Source organism: Conger conger, chromosome 5 (genome assembly GCF_963514075.1).
Source record: "Conger conger chromosome 5, fConCon1.1, whole genome shotgun sequence".
NCBI lineage: Eukaryota > Metazoa > Chordata > Actinopteri > Anguilliformes > Congridae > Conger > Conger conger.
The window spans coordinates 36,215,088-36,231,413 of NC_083764.1; positions in this window are offsets into that span (position 1 = coordinate 36,215,088).

The following is a 16,326-nucleotide window of genomic DNA, read 5'->3' on the forward strand; positions in this document are numbered from 1 at the left end:
ATTATTTTTCATATTTCATGTCTGGTTCTGTTTAAATTCGTTAGTCTTTGCACTCGTCTTCCCCTGTGTCTGAGTCTGAATGTTTTCTAGCCCAGTCACTCCCTTGTCTGCGTGCCCCACTATTTGGGTGTTTACGGTAGTTCCAGGGTTCAGTCTTCCTTCCAATCTTACATTCCTTACTTCCTGCTTTCTCTCCATTTCATGTTTGTACATAGCACTAATATACTAATCCCAACTAACATAGAATTTGTACAGTACTAATTATACTAACACACTAATATGTTTGTCAAACTAACAAACTAACATTCACTAGTTTTGGGTATTTGTAATATAAAACACTTAACTAACTTACTAACGCATCTCCAGTTTCAATTCTGTTCTGTAACTCCGCCTCCCTATTCTATCACTGATGACTTGCTGAGTTTCAGCGAAGTATTCGCACCTGTCTCTCTCTATCTCTGCATCTCCTGATTCTGTGCAATTGTCTACTCTCCAGAGATGTGGACTCGAGTCATTGTGACTCGGACTCGAGTCGACTCGAGTCACCTTTTTGACGACTTGCAACTTGACTTGACAGAAAATAATTTACTTGAGACTCGACTTGGACTTGGAAGTTAAAGACTTGAGACTTGATGTGACTTGAGACATGATGACTCGAATGACTTGTTTGTGTTCGTTTTGTTTTCAGTTTAAATATTATTCAAATGTTCAAGTTGTCAAGGTTACCGGTATGCGAGCGCGTACACTGGGAATGGCATGGTCATGATTGGATGACTGCCCTGTCATGTGAATGTGATCTGATCATGGCGACCGCGACTGTGCCAAGAGTCATCACTTTTGGATTTAAAAATTTCAAATGTGATGGAAAAAAACGAACTGCTGAATGCAAGACCTGCTCAACAACGATTTCTGACAGCCAGAGTACAACATCAAACTTTGTTCGTCATTTGAGGAGTCATTCGGATCGGTAAGTGTGAGAGGTGGCTCATGTTAGCTAACGTTAGCCAGATAAAATGAAATAACCAGTGCTTAGTTTGTAAATCAGGAGGTCCCGATACAAAAAGAGGCTGCTGTTCTGTCGCGTCAGGGGAAGAAAAAAAAAGTCCTGGAACGCCGCCAAGAGTTACCAACTATCCTGTATTAGCCGGGACATCCCATACATTGGGCTAAATTAGTTTGTATTGACTGCTACTCTACTCTGCTCAATGATCGGAATCCTTGTTGCTTCAAAAAGTTGCCGGTTATTTTAGTCTGAACACTGTGGGTATGCTCAGTGAGCATTACTTCTTCTTCGTGTGTCCTTCTGTTGCCGCCACAGCACCCGACCGTGATGCTGCCCCCACACAATTGCACCCCCAATACTCTCCATTACCAGCTCCCAAAACAGACCACAGACTTGTAACTTGTACTAAACGTTTGTCAGAAGCCGTTTCTACTTACCTCCTGCCCCGCGCTTTGAAAGCGCTGTAGGACACGGTGTCGTGGAGGAGGAACGGCTGATTAATTTAGTGGCTGTCATGCGACTATCAAAACCAACTATAAGCCGCTGAGAGGGCGAGTACAGGGGGATCTGTCCGACACGAGTCCAAGGAACGAGCATGAGTCGTAGCTGCAGTTAAAGAGTGTTTATTGATACTACGACAAAACATTGCTCTGCATAGATGGTATTGCATTTGGACTTAGATGTTAGTGTTAGCGTTTAGTGGTCAACAGAAATATCGGCACCCTGACTCACCCTCTCTCAGTTGCAAACAACAAACAGACTGATTCCTAAATAGGCGCAGGTGATATTAATTAGTAGGGAGGGCAAAGTGGAGCTTTAGAATGTAGACCGCTGTGTGTGCACGTGAGCTCGCCAATAGATTTCTCACAGAAAACGTAATTTGTCCACTTTTTTACTTTACAGTAGAGGTGATCAAACTTACAATAACTAAGTGCTAGTGTGTTCTAAGCCTTTACTGGTCCCTGTACGATGTTAGCATGATGTAGCTAGCATACGCGAATAGCACAAAGCCAAACAATTTGCTTTTTAACGGCACTTGTCATTCGAACGATATAAATAAAAGCATTCGATTAAGTTTGATGGCACCGGAATTTTCTGTCGTACCGTCCATAAATGGCAGAAGTCCCACCATAGGATTTATTTAAATCTTTAAAAGTTATACATTTTCTGAATCGTCATTAATTCATCTTGTTTCTATCAGTGATTCGGCGTGATCGGACAGTTCTGTAGCTATGTAAATGACGTCAGAAGGATACAGCACTGTTATTTGCTACCTAAACTTTGACGCACGCTCGAGAGCGTTAACATGATTGAAGTCTGACATGTCTATTGTCAAAATCCATTGAAACTATGAAAAAGTAACCAGGGACTTTGGACTTATAAGGCTGGACATACCGAGTACCCAGCAAAAATATTGACCTGGCTACAGTCACACTTTTGACAGTTCGAACTGCCACCAACTGCCATGTATGAGCGCGTGAAGTAAACCAGCAAGCTATTGTTGTGTCACCATTTTCGAGCTCCATATACGTAAATAATGGAATGGCAGTGAAATCTGCCTGTTTTGAGTGACTCGACTTGGGACTTGACTTGCCGTAACCAAGGACTCGACTTGACTTGACTTGACATAACCTGTGACTTGACTTGACTTGACTTGCCCAAGAAAAAAATACTTGGGACTTGCTTGAGACTTGGACCAAATGACTTGAGACTTACTTGTGACTTGGATAAGAGGGACTTGGTCACATCTCTGCTACTCTCTAGTCCGGAGCCGTTTGTATTACATGTGTGTCATTGTGAATCCAGTCCGAGTTTTCATTTCCCCCGGAGAAACCCAGTATCGGGCCCCTGAGCCGCTTCTGCCTGGAGAGGGCCCATCTCGGGCCCCCGAGCCGCTTCTGCCCGGAGAAACCCCGTCTCGGGGCCCCGACCCGCTTCTGCCCGGAGAAGCCCTGTCTCGGGCCCCCAAGCCGCTTCTGCCCGGAGAAGCCTCGTCTCTGGGTTCCAAGCCCCGTCTGCCCGAGGACTGCTCGTCTCCGGGTTCCGAGCCCCGTCTGCTCGAGGACTACTCGTCTCCAGGTTCTGAGCCCCGTCTGCCTGGAGAAACCCAGTATCGGGCCCCCTCCTTCCCTCCGAGAAGCCCCCGAGCTCCCTTCCTTCCCTCCGAGACCCCCGTTCCCTTCCGAGATCCCCGTTTTCCCGTCCGAAACCCAAGCTCCCTTCCGAGACCCCCGTTTCCATCCGAGACCCCCATTGCTGTCCGAGACTCAAGCTCCATTTTGTTCATCTTATTTTTTTTATCATATATCCTTTTAACTTATGTCATCTATGCATACATCAAATAATAACATTACATTCATAAAACAATCTTATAAATTGTGTTGTTTGTAAGAATTTAAGGAATATTTTGAAATTATGACACCTTTGTTTTTGCCCAGTGGAGATTTTAAGGAGGGGAAATACTTAAGGAAGTCTGCATAATGCAATGGGTGCATACACAGCCACCTAGTGGATGGACAAAAACCTATTTAAGATATTTTTACCCTATTGTTTTTCTGAACCAATGTTTTCAAATGTAGGCTAATCTCAAACAATCTCATAGACTGCCCATAATTTAGATATATCTAATGTAGTAATGTAGTAGGTAAGTTCATATTGCCTTTTAATGCTTGCACAAGGGTCCCCAGAAATGTTTTGGAACCTTACATAGTTAAATACTTTACATAGCTAACGTTAACATTTGTTACATAGCTAGCTAAGTAAAATGCTAATGATACCCTAGGTTAGCCTCATCGTGTTTTTTGGACATGACATTAATGAACTTAGACCCTCACAACTGACATCACTTTTATCTCTCTTATCATATATGTTTTTTAAATTTACCTTTTTGGTGTAATGAAACACCTTCTTCGATCATCACACGGTGTCAAGATAACAATATTAGAGCTAATGCTGCATTCCAGACAACTCGGAAGTCTTTCCGACCTCATACTAGGAAAAGTCTAAATTCAAATCCATCTACCCCAACTTCACGATAAGCAGTTGTCTGAAGTCGCACAATAATGGCAGCACCCGTGGAGCCACACATCGTAAATGGTAAACCATTTAATGCAACGCAAATTATTTTGTTCCTGCATGACATTGTCGTGTCTAGGAAACGACAGAGTCCAAATCTTCAATTTGTCGAAAAACATCTTCGCGAGGGAAAAGACAACACCACGGCAGCAAGATCTTCAGGAAAATCAGACTTTATTAGCAGCAGCGCATAAAGCCGGAACAGTTCTCCAGAACTGAACCCCGACTGTCATTTTTACACCCATTTTATACACAGTTACTCCACCTACAACTCCTCCTCAAACCTCATTCTGGCAAATCACCCACACTGTTCTTATCGTAACTCCTCCCAACGCTCCTCCCACAACGTCATTGTGGCAAATTGCCAACGGTCCTTATGCTTTACCAACTGTACAAAGTTCAGGGCGTTCTGCCAACTACGAACAAAGTTCAGGACTCCCCCTGTCCTCACTTCACCCCGCACCTGCTCTTGGCAAACTACCAGACCTCATAAAGTTCTAACACACACATCATCCATACACGTCACTCTGTATCTTTCGCTTTTATAAGACGAACTAAGCAGCAGTAATCATTGAAAATATAGAGACAAACTAAACATTTCATTCATATTCACTTCTAATATACTTTTCTAATATACAGACATACTAAACATTTGATTAATTATTCTCTTCTAAGGGAGATCAATCTTGTGATTGTTTATCATGCTTTTAGGAGGGAGATCTTTTGTTCTGTGAATTTTCCCCTACAACATTAAAATAGAACATACTGTCATATAGTAAAGCCTGTTCTGCGCATCAATTGATATGAAACGAAGTTGCCAATGTTATTAGTGAGATGGTTATGGCAAATTACCTCTGAAAGTTATCTTCTCTGCACAAAAGTTATTTGAGAAAAAAAAACACCACCTGTATATTTTTTGTTCACGTTTGGTGTCATGCACCTGGAAGGTCAGAACTTGGAAATTTCAACTGGGAAAGTCTAACCTCCGATGGTAAATGGAACGCAGCATCATGAGAAAGATTCCCGACTGAAGCCCCGGAAGCTCGATGCTGGTGACGGCACTGCTCATTTTAATCCAATGCCAGTGAAGAACATTTAGGGACTTAAATGTTAAATTACGGACTTGACTAATGTTAATCATTGCAAGATTGAGCAATGTAAGTTTACTTAGCGAACATGAACGTTGCCTTTGCCGCAACAACCGAATGAGCACGGTTGTGCACTAGACGTCGAGAGAGGGGGTGGACGGACTAGGTTAACCCCAGTACAGCTCAGGATTTACCTGGATATAGCATGGCTACGTCCTAGTTGCTAGAAAACTTTCACTTTTCAGCCAAATGTGGCAGGATTTTCCCCTGAAAAAGTACAGTAAGCTACAATATATCTAGCTTGCTATCCTGCCTGGAAGGTTTTGTGTCCACGGGTGAACAATTCTTTTTAATCCACCCAGTTTAGATAGCTTTGCTACCTTTTCCTCCTGATCTTTTTTTATCCTTTCTTTTCTGCAACCCACTTTTGTGCTTTATGGGCATTTTCATACCAGGGAGCTAAATGGCACTCAATATGATACTCATTAGACTAGCTATCAACACATGATCAAGCCATTTCACATTGGGAAACAGCAAACATATTTCCCAGCAGCACTCTTTGCATATCAGAAAATTATACCAACACCAAATTAACTAGCCTGTTATTTCATTGAATAGTTTATACAATATAACATGTTATCTGGAGAACATTCATTCATTCATTCATTCATTATCTTAACCCCCTTATCCTGAACAGGGAACAGGGCCTATCCCAGCATACATTGGGCGAAAGGCAGGAATACACCCTGAACAGGTGTGTACATGCCAGTCCATTGCAGGGCACCCACACCATTCACACCTATGGGCAATTTAGACTCTCCAATCAGCCTAACCTGCATGTCCTTCATGGACTTTGGGAGGAAACCCACGCAAACACAGGGAGAACATGCAAACTCCACACAGAGAGGCCCCGGCCGACGGGGATTCAAACCCAGGACCTCCTTGCTGTGAGGCAGCAGTGCTACCCACTGCACCATCCGTGTCGCCATCTGTAGAACAGATTACAGTAAATTTAGCATGATCACAGACTATTCTACAAATTAAGTAGAATAACCATGACCGAGATGAGTTTGCTTATTTAAGGATATATAAATACACACCACTGCTATAGTAAACATACTCTGTGTGTTATTTTCCGGGGAGTGGTTAAAATATAAATGCCTGTAAACAAATGGAAGTATTGATATATGACATGGAGAGGCATGGGCCCTCCTAAACCATGGGCCCCAGTGCAGCTGCACCTGCTGCACCACCTATATCTCCGCCATTGACTCTTTCCTTTGATCACTTGCTCATCTTGCTTGATTTCATTTTTCTCTTTTCCAAATGGTGTGGTAAAGCTTTTCCTTGGATTTTTGCTTTTTTTTGCACTGAGAACTAGATTTACTGCAACCTAACAACCAATTTAGATAACAAATTAGTAAACAAAACATCAGTGCATATCAAACACAATATTATTTAGCTTCGTCATACTTTGATAGTGGAATCCATTAAACATTCTTAGGTGTAACATTGACAAAGAACATACCTCCACCCTTCCCATGAATTAAGTATAATCTTAACTCAAAACACCTGTGAGTAAACCATTATTGAAATGTTAGTTACTTTTTATTGCTAGAGTTTATTGTATCCCATGCCTGTTGTTTAGCCTAGTGGTCAAGGAGAAGGCCTAGGAGTGAACAGGTTGTTGGTTCAATAGCCTTCAATAACCTTGCAGATCCAGAACAAAATTAGGAAAGAGAAAATAAAAAAGAGCTCCAAGTAATCCATACAAACTTTGCACCTTGGTTGGTTTTCATTGATGTCCTCATTTGAGTATCTACTAAATACAATGGAAGATGAGGATAATGCAGATGTTTCTCCCAAAAACTTTATTCACCTGAATGAAGTCCTTTGTTGTGTTGGCAGTGTATTTTGGGTCATTGTCTTGCTGCATGATTAAGTTCCTCCCAATTAGTTTGGACGCATTTCCAAACTAAATGGTTACATCATCAATAAAGATCAGTGAGCCCACTCCAGAAGAAACCATGCAAGCCCAAGCCATGACACTTCCCCCACCGTGCTTGACAGATAAGGCAAATCCCAAGGCTAAAACCAAGAGTAGACATTCAGAGCTATTTATTGTTTAACCAATCAATCTAACAAGACACATCTAGGCAACAAGAAACACCTGTCAGTCACATGTTCCAATACTTTTGCTCACCTAAAATGTGGGTGATCTGATACAAAAGGTCATATGTTCGAAGTTGTTTAACAAATCTAGATGAACAACACCAGGAAATAAAAGCTGAAATTCGGATCTGTCATCTCATGTACAGCATTTCACCACAAAATCAATTGTCTTCAATGTATAGCGAAAACAAAGGTATTGACCTTGCTGTTCAAAAACTTTTAGATGTGACTGTACATTCTACAGCAAGGGGCACGTTTTAAGGACTCCATTTATTTTTGTTGTTTTGCAATTACCTAATTTGGCTGGGTTTTTGGGTGCACATTTGGCTTATTGTCCTCATAGATATTAAAGAAACTGCATTTCACAGGTGTCTGAGGATCATTTATTGTAAGCATATACTCAAAACAGATTAGTAAAAAGACTGACTAGAAATATTTTCTGAAGAGAAACAACAAATATTTGTTTAAAATATATCGTCACTGGCTGATCATGGTGCCCCTGACCTATTGGGAATGTCAATGAGCATATGCAATTAAAGAATCAATTAAACTTTTTTTTTCTTTGTAATACTCATTTGAGCATCCTGGGGCAATACAAAATCTCCCTCCCTTCCACAGTCCAGTAATAGGAATAGGTAGTTGGGACAAACCGACCTAGTGAGGTCACAATCTAGCTTGTAACAAGATTGCTGCACCCTAGTAATGCTAGTAGCTCGAAAAATTCAATTTATTTTTAGAGCAAATAGGGGTCTATGTGTGATTTAAATACAGTTCCATATCAAAGGTAAATACCAAACAAACCAGAGTCATATTACCAAGTGCTTCATGTCCCCCTTATAAATGAGAAATGACGCCTTTCAAAGATTAGACCCAAAGGGAGCCATTATGCTGGATAATAAAGTGTAGAAAATTCCCCATATTCAGGTTTTAAATCTATATATTCAGCTTTTAACCCCTTAAGTATCACCCCTTTTTTTGACTTGAAGCTTAATGACATACCCAAAATGAAATGGTTACTATTCTTGAACCCTTTTGAGTACAGGCACAATCCTGAAAAGTTAACCCTTTAAGGTTTGTTTTCCATGAGTCAGAATTACTTCAAATATTACTGAAACAAAGTTACAGAAACTCAAACACAGTGAAAGTGGAAGCTTTTTTCCTCACTGAAAAGATGTTCTGTTTTTGACTGGATACAGGTTATTGTAGCTGTGGCTGGTGCGCTTAGAGTCACAACACTGGACAAATCTATTTTAAAATTTGAGGACAATCATTAAAAATGAGCATTCTACATTGTCTAGGCAGTTTTCCAAAAAGGATATGTAGAGACTCCAAAAGGACACATGGAAAATAAATGATATTGAAAATGAAAATATTGCATTTTGTATACTAATGTAAACTATACAACACTTTTTATCCTGAAAAAATGTGTTTGCACTTCCCCCTACCTGTCATCTTCCCCTGCCTCTTTCCCAAACTCCCTCTCCTTGCAGCTATCCTGAGACAGCAACAGGTCGAGAAGATAATAAAAAAATTGGTCCATTGACTGATGTACCCAACCCCCATCAACAAGTCAAACACATGACATAATTTCACCTTATTTATTATTCAAAAGCAGTTCAATGTTTCCTCAGAAATATTCACTCAGATGAGAGATTCATTGGAACTCCTCCAAAGGAAGTCCTCTAGTTAGACGTAGGCACCGTAAAAAATTTTGGGGGGTAAAATAGCAACCTCTTTTGGAATGAAACCGTCTTCACTTCAATAACACTCTGTTCTTTGATGGGCTGAAGTTACACTTAATTTTCCTACACATGGATGGAGGTAACGCATTTTCTCTGCAACTATGTTATAAACACTGGTCAGAGACAGTTGTACTTGGGCTCATGGTGTTTGAGAGACTCTATACAAAACATAGATAATAGATTTTCTTTGTGCAAGTACTTTTGTAGAAGTATACAATGGCAAAAAGGACAACAGTGATACTTCCTCCAGAGAAAGTAAACAATAGACATTCTACCAACATTTCTCAGAGTTAGCACATTTTCTGAATAAGAAACTATTATGCATTTGGTCTGCTGGACATTTTTCATGAAAACGACACTGACATTACCTTATTTCTTGCAGTATGTGGATTTCCAAAATGCAGAGAAGGTGAGGTCCCCCCACACTTTTTCTATGCACATGTTACAAAATAAGGAACTGTTGTGACTAAAGCAATGACATCTTAAAATAGGTTATACATCTAGAACTGTGAATTTTAATGCTTTCAAATGGTATATCCTGTTACCATAGTGATTGAAAATTGCACCGTGGAAAAAAGAAATGAATGCAAAAAAAAAAAACATGAGAGTTAAGGGAGATTTAAGGGATTAAATGGAAACACACACTTATTTTTAATCTCAATTTTATCTCTTTAATATTAGTTTTAATAAATGGCCCAAACCTAACTTTGTTTTTGTCGCCTGGTTTCTTTTGTAACTTCCTACATTATTCCTAAATTAATTACAGCTACTGGCGAAATTCATAATTCTTGTCTTGAACAGATTTAAGAGAAATTTACAGAGCCCACGGACACTTGCTTTGTTCGTGGATTCAGAACAAAAACATGTTCATGACTTATTACCTTTGGGTAACAGCAATATTGACCAAATAAAAAAAACAGCATGAGCAGGGCGGCCCTGGACGGAGTGGCTCATTGTGTATGCCAAATGTATGATCATAAAAATGCATATTCTTTATGCAAAATAACCTGTCTGCCAGTGGGTTGTTTAACTGTCATTTTCTTTTTACTCAAAGGAGCAGACACCAGATCTACTTCCAAAAACACAACATGCCAGCAATAGTCTCTGGAATTGAAGTGCATTTGAAAGACTATGTCATAGGATGTGTTGTTAGGCTCTGGAATAGCCCAGCCAGGATGCAGACAGGAGGCTGAGCCCCTTTCCTGTTTTCATTTTCAATTCCAAAGACTTTCCTGGCTATAAATCCCTTTGTTAAATATTCAAAGCTCTGCTTTTGCCACACTTTTCATGATAAGGGACACACACACACACACACACACACACACACACATATCTCAACCAGAAATGGGCAGTACTTCAAATACACTCAGTGAGCACTTTATTGGGTCTTTATTTTTTAGACGTATTAAGTATTCTGCTGCTGTAGCCTATCCACTTAGAGATTTGACACTGTGTGTGTTCAGAGATACTTTTCTGCATACCACTGTTATGCGTAGTTATTTCGGTACTGTCACCTACCTGTCTGCTTCAACCAGTCTGGCCCTTCTCCTCCATTAATAACACGTTTCTGCCCACATAAATGCTGCTCACTGGATGTTTTTTGTTTTTCGCACCATTCTCTGCAACCTCTAGAGACTGCTGTGCATGAAAATCCCGGGAGATCAGACATTTCTGAGATCAAACCACCCTATCAGGCACCAACAGTCATTGTATGGTCAAAGTCACATTAGATCATATGAATTCCCCATTTTGACATTAATTCTGAAACAAAAATAGCTCCAACAAACAACAACTGAAGAATAGATACTAGGTCCTTTCATTAAGTGCATCAGTCTCCTCCCAAGCTAGTTGAACATAATCTGGTTTTGCTCAATATCAGAGTCTGGGCAACATACTACATTGTTAGAGAGTCTAAAAATAAAGTTCAAATATGTGGGTCATATTCCAAAATAACCAAGGGAAAAGTTGCCTGCAACGTGCCCAAACAGCAACTGCCCATTTTTCCACTTTAAAGGAACCTGCTCAGTTTAGTTTAGTCTAAGTACGCCATGTCATGGTTTGAATTAAAGATTTAATCATATGTTATATATTTTTTTAAATTTAGTTTCAGCAACAGTTCAGAATAGTTGTTTCACTGCTGTGAATAAGATAACTGGCATTGTTATTATTTAATTGTCTGTTACAATTTCTTTAATTTGAGCAACAGTTAATGCCACGTCATTTTACAGCTATGAACCGGGTCATTGGCATTGTTACAATCTTCCACATTTTATTTTGTTTAATTCAACTTCAAGATACTGTTGTATATCTTAGTTAGAGCATGTTTAAACTATTTAGCTACAGGTTTAATGTAAAATTAAAACTTGCTCATAATAAACATGTCCCCCATGTTCAGCTATGTCATGGCACAGATTATTAATTTTTTTACTGCTAGCAAGCAATATTCTATCTCTCTTGGTAGCTAACTATCTATCTCTCTAACTAGTCTAGCAAACTAGCAATATCTATATCTGAATATTTGCTGTAGCGTAGATCTCTCACAAGCCAGCTAGCTAGCCTACCTCTCTCTCAATTGCTAGCAAATAAAATGTTAGTGATACAAGCATTATTGAAATGGAATAGATCATTAGCAATAGTCCGCTCTTCAGTGCTGTAAAAAAAATCTAGATGTTTGTGTTAATGTGACTTATTTTAGTAAAGCAAGCTCCATTATTTGCCATAATCTGCTGTATGAGGTTGACGGCAACTTTTTTCTGCCAATTTTTGTTGCTCAGTTGCCCAATTGCTCATGTTTCTGCCCATTGCTCAGCTTCATAGAAAATGAATGGACTTCCACTAACTGATTGACCAAATTGCTCACTATGAGAACAATTACTGTGAGAAATTGTTTTATTTCAATTCTGCAGAAGAAAATTTTAACAGATTTCTCATATTTTATTTTATTTATAAATCACATATATCTGTAAATGTAGAAGAGAACACGCTTTATAACTCCACCCAGTGAACGCCCTTAATTGTCCTTATATGGTGGCTTTGTGCATCTTATTTAGCTATTTAAATCTTTCAAATGGCAGTAAAACTATGACAAATAAGGAAATTTCAATTGTAGTAAAATATAAGGGAACATAAGCGCAGAATTTTTTTCAATTGCAGCAATTAGCCAAAAAAAAATAGTACTCTGAAGGTGACACTGAAGTGCTGTTAACAGATGTGCAGGGAGGAGCACAACTGTTGTAGCTGAATAGTACCTACTCTAGGATATCCAGAAAAACTAAATATCTTGCTTGGCAAGCTTTAACAGGTTGGCTCTGGGTAATGGCATGGACTTATCTTTATGTAGGCATGTAGGTAGGCTATTAATTAATTTTGTCTATATTATTCACATTTTGCTGTCCCATTCACTCTTAGGCTGTTCTTAGGCTACACATTTATGCTGTTCAGATATCAAGGTTGTTGATGGACGGAGAATTTCAAGAGATAATAGCCTCTCTCATGCCTGCAGTACAGTTGAACAGCCACAAGGAATAGTTTGTACAGATGTTCTGGAGTGTGTGTCCACGTGCAGAAATTTTCATGATAATTTAAAGTTTATGAATCTCAATGTTGTCCTGGATTTTGGCATATGCACAATTTACAGTCAAACAACCTACAACCTATTTATGCATGAGGCCCCAGAACGCTGATGAGAATGACACTGCTCAGTGAACCATAGTCATAAACACTATTCCTCATACAAGATTGCAATTAAATGTGTACACAGTACTTTCAGTACTTTCTCATGTATACAACAGGATACATTTCAGGTTAAGTGGGAGAAGCATTGAAACAGAACTACCTTTGCCGTTGTACTAACTGAATTAATAAAGTTGACCTCCAAAGTGGGAGGGTGGTGGTGGGATAAAAAAAAATAATAGAACTGTCTTTGCAAGAAATGCAATACTAAACACATGACAAAAGTCATCCATGCTTGATTTTCACAAATACTTCATGAAAATCTAATTTTTGTTCCATATATTATTATTCTATAAGTGTTATACTGATTAAAATTTTATTTGTACAGTGTTCTGAATTTGCTAATGAAGCAGCAATGATGGACTGAATAATGTCACTTTTCTTCAACTAAAATAGTTGTCAATACTGGAACACAATAGGAGTCCTGTGAGGATTAACATTAATCTGAGGGCATACGACAAGGAACAAGGAATTCACTATTGAAACCCAAAGGATTTCACTATTGATTTGCTGATTTGATGCTAAAAGGTGGTGGCTGATGTAAAGATGTAAAACATGATGACATACTGATGTGATATGATATCAATACATGACACATTACTTTAATATAGATCATAGATGTTTCTGTTTGTGTATTTTATATAAATGTGGATTTGTATTTGAAGTGCATGTAAAGCTTTTTTTAAATTACTTTCGATAAGTGTTTCAATTAATTCAAGAATGTTGCTAAATATTTTAGTGGTCACCTTTTCGGAAAAAATGAAGGGGTCTGAAAAATCTTCAGATCAAGCAGCAAAGACTGCATGCCAACACTGCATGGAAGAGGAGCTTGTTGATGACAGGAGCCCTCAGCCCTAGAGTCAGCTTCATTTGAAGTTGTCCTCCACAGAAGCACAGGAGTTTCTGAAATCCCTTCAGGCATGGGATCGTGATGGGACCATGACGTTGGCAGCTACTGAGAGTGGAGTAGAGTATCCTGCAGTGAAAGTCTGCAGCCCAGCCACTAGGCATCTCCAGCTGAAGCGCAGAGCCTTGCCCACATTCTAAAAGAGACAGGAGATCAGAGAAGTTTCAGACAGGAACCAGCTACAAGATAAAAAGTCAACCAACTGGAGAAGTCTCTTTAACATGTCTAGCCAAGATAAACAAACAGAAAAACAGTCAATTGTGTTCATATTCTGTCTCCAAAGTCAGCCTACTCAGGAAAGAGTGCTCCCAGGGTAACTACCAAGGAGTGACCCTTCCTGGTTTAGAGGCAGTTCGAAAACAAACTTGGGCCTCAATCACTACTATTGTGGAGCTATAACCCTTACCTCAACCGCTGCAGAAAGTTTATAATGTTGCATGCTGCCCAACTCAAGGCCATCTGGAGGCGATTGGAGCAATGAGAAAACCCTTAAAGGGTACCTGTACTTAAAAGGAGCATATGACTAGATCTATTCAATATATCATAAAAATAACTTTACCCATTCTCATAAGCTAAATAAGTTATGCATACAAACATATTTAATTTATAAGGTGTGACGCCAATGTGTGTTTTATGCGACCCTTACGAGCTAGCGTTTGTGCTGGAGGTACCATAATGTCATCATCTGAATCACTGCTTTCTCCACCTAAGCATACTAAATGGGGATAATCCCTCTTCAGTGGTTCATACAAATAACGGGTTTCTGAATCATTTTCACAATTCATAATGATGCCTAGATCGAAGAAATCTGCAAATCCTCTGCATAATTTTGCATATATACTTGGCTTAAAGAATGGGAAATGTTTTTTATGATATATTGAACAGATTTGGGTAAAGGTACCCTTTAATCATTACATGCAAAACACTGGTGGACAGAAAAATGAAGCAAAGCCATCCATTTCAGCATGGTTTTTAAATGCAATGATATGCACAGTAAAATGTTCAGTGTTCTATCAAACAACTCTGACAGAGTACATATGATTCCTATTTGACTCATATGTCAAAGGAGTAACATGGTGGTTGGTCATACTTTCTAGGTTTTTATATGCAATTTGCACAAGAGGGTATTGAAGAAACACAATGAAAGTATTAAATATGTCTATTCTTTACTTTGGAGGAGTAAGCATTTTAAATGTATCATCCTATTTTCAACTGGTTGAGAATGTTCACACAAGGATAACCACTCTCCTTATCCCTCCCCTATAACACGTGACCCACAGAGGAAAGTGGGGGCACGTCATAGCTAATTGGCAGTTCTCATTACCATGCCCAGACAGTTTGGGAAATTTAGACTTGTTATGTTTTAAAGTACATTTAAATGACTGAGTGATAAAGATTATGCACATTTGTTTTATTGTTGCCTAAAAACAACTGGAAAGTGTCACATTCAACCACCATGTTACACCTTTACCACCTTTAGGTGTTTTACTGTGTATGTTTTCTGGCCCTCACAGCACAACCACTCCTTGCATTACAACCCAGATTATGAACTGAGTATTTTATTCTATTCTTGACCATGGATCATTTCCTCTTCATTGTTCTTAAAGGAAGCAAAAGAACACTGGCTTTTGAAGGCACAAGATATGTCCACAGATTTGCACGAAACTTATTTACACATGCACATTAAAAAATGTTTTGACCTCAAATCACTGTCAAATTCGAAATTAATGTAATGAGTTGAATCACATGCATCAGATAAGAGGCCTTTTACTCCTAATCCAATTTACACAGTTAAACCACATCACATCAGAATTAAGGCAATGCCATGTAATTGAATGATTCCATAGTTTAATTTGGAGAGGTCACAAAGAATTAGCAGTACTTTCTGTGATGTTGACAAGCTATAGTGTGCAATCTGACTGGGAACCAAAAAAAAGTTTAATAAATCATTTGTGGAGATTAAACGTAATTATGTAGAGATAAAGCTTGGGCTTTTTTTATGTTTTTGTGAATTTACTTACCTTATTCAGGTACATTATCTACTCAGTAGATTGTGGATAAACTAATATTGAAAATATCAGAAAATCAAGAATTTGTAAGGTTGAGTAAATAATCATTTTAATCTGATGCAGAGTCACCATAAAAGCATTACAGCATCAGCAGTGGTAATGAATGGTGTTCAAACCAAGAAACGTTTTTTATTGGTAAAGCCATTTTATGGCCTTTTGTGGATTAAAACTCCCCAAATAATTCAAAATACAAAAATGTTTCATAAACAAGACCATATTATATAAAGCCAATTCAAATGCAAGTAATGGAAAATGGCCGGTTTGGTCCAGAAAAGTGTGCTTGTTCATAGCTTTTTTATATTCCCATTAATTTCCGAGATATTTAAGATTTTCGAGGGGAAAAGTCCCATAGGAATGAATCGTGGAATGTTCAGTTTCTAGAGTTGTGACTGAATTTTTTTTTAACGTTTTTTTAAACTGGCATTAGCTACTCTGTCCATTTTTACACTACATGCATACATATTATACATCGAAATGCTCATAACTCAGTGACCACTTTATTACACCAGCTTGTAAATGAATATATATTTAAACACCA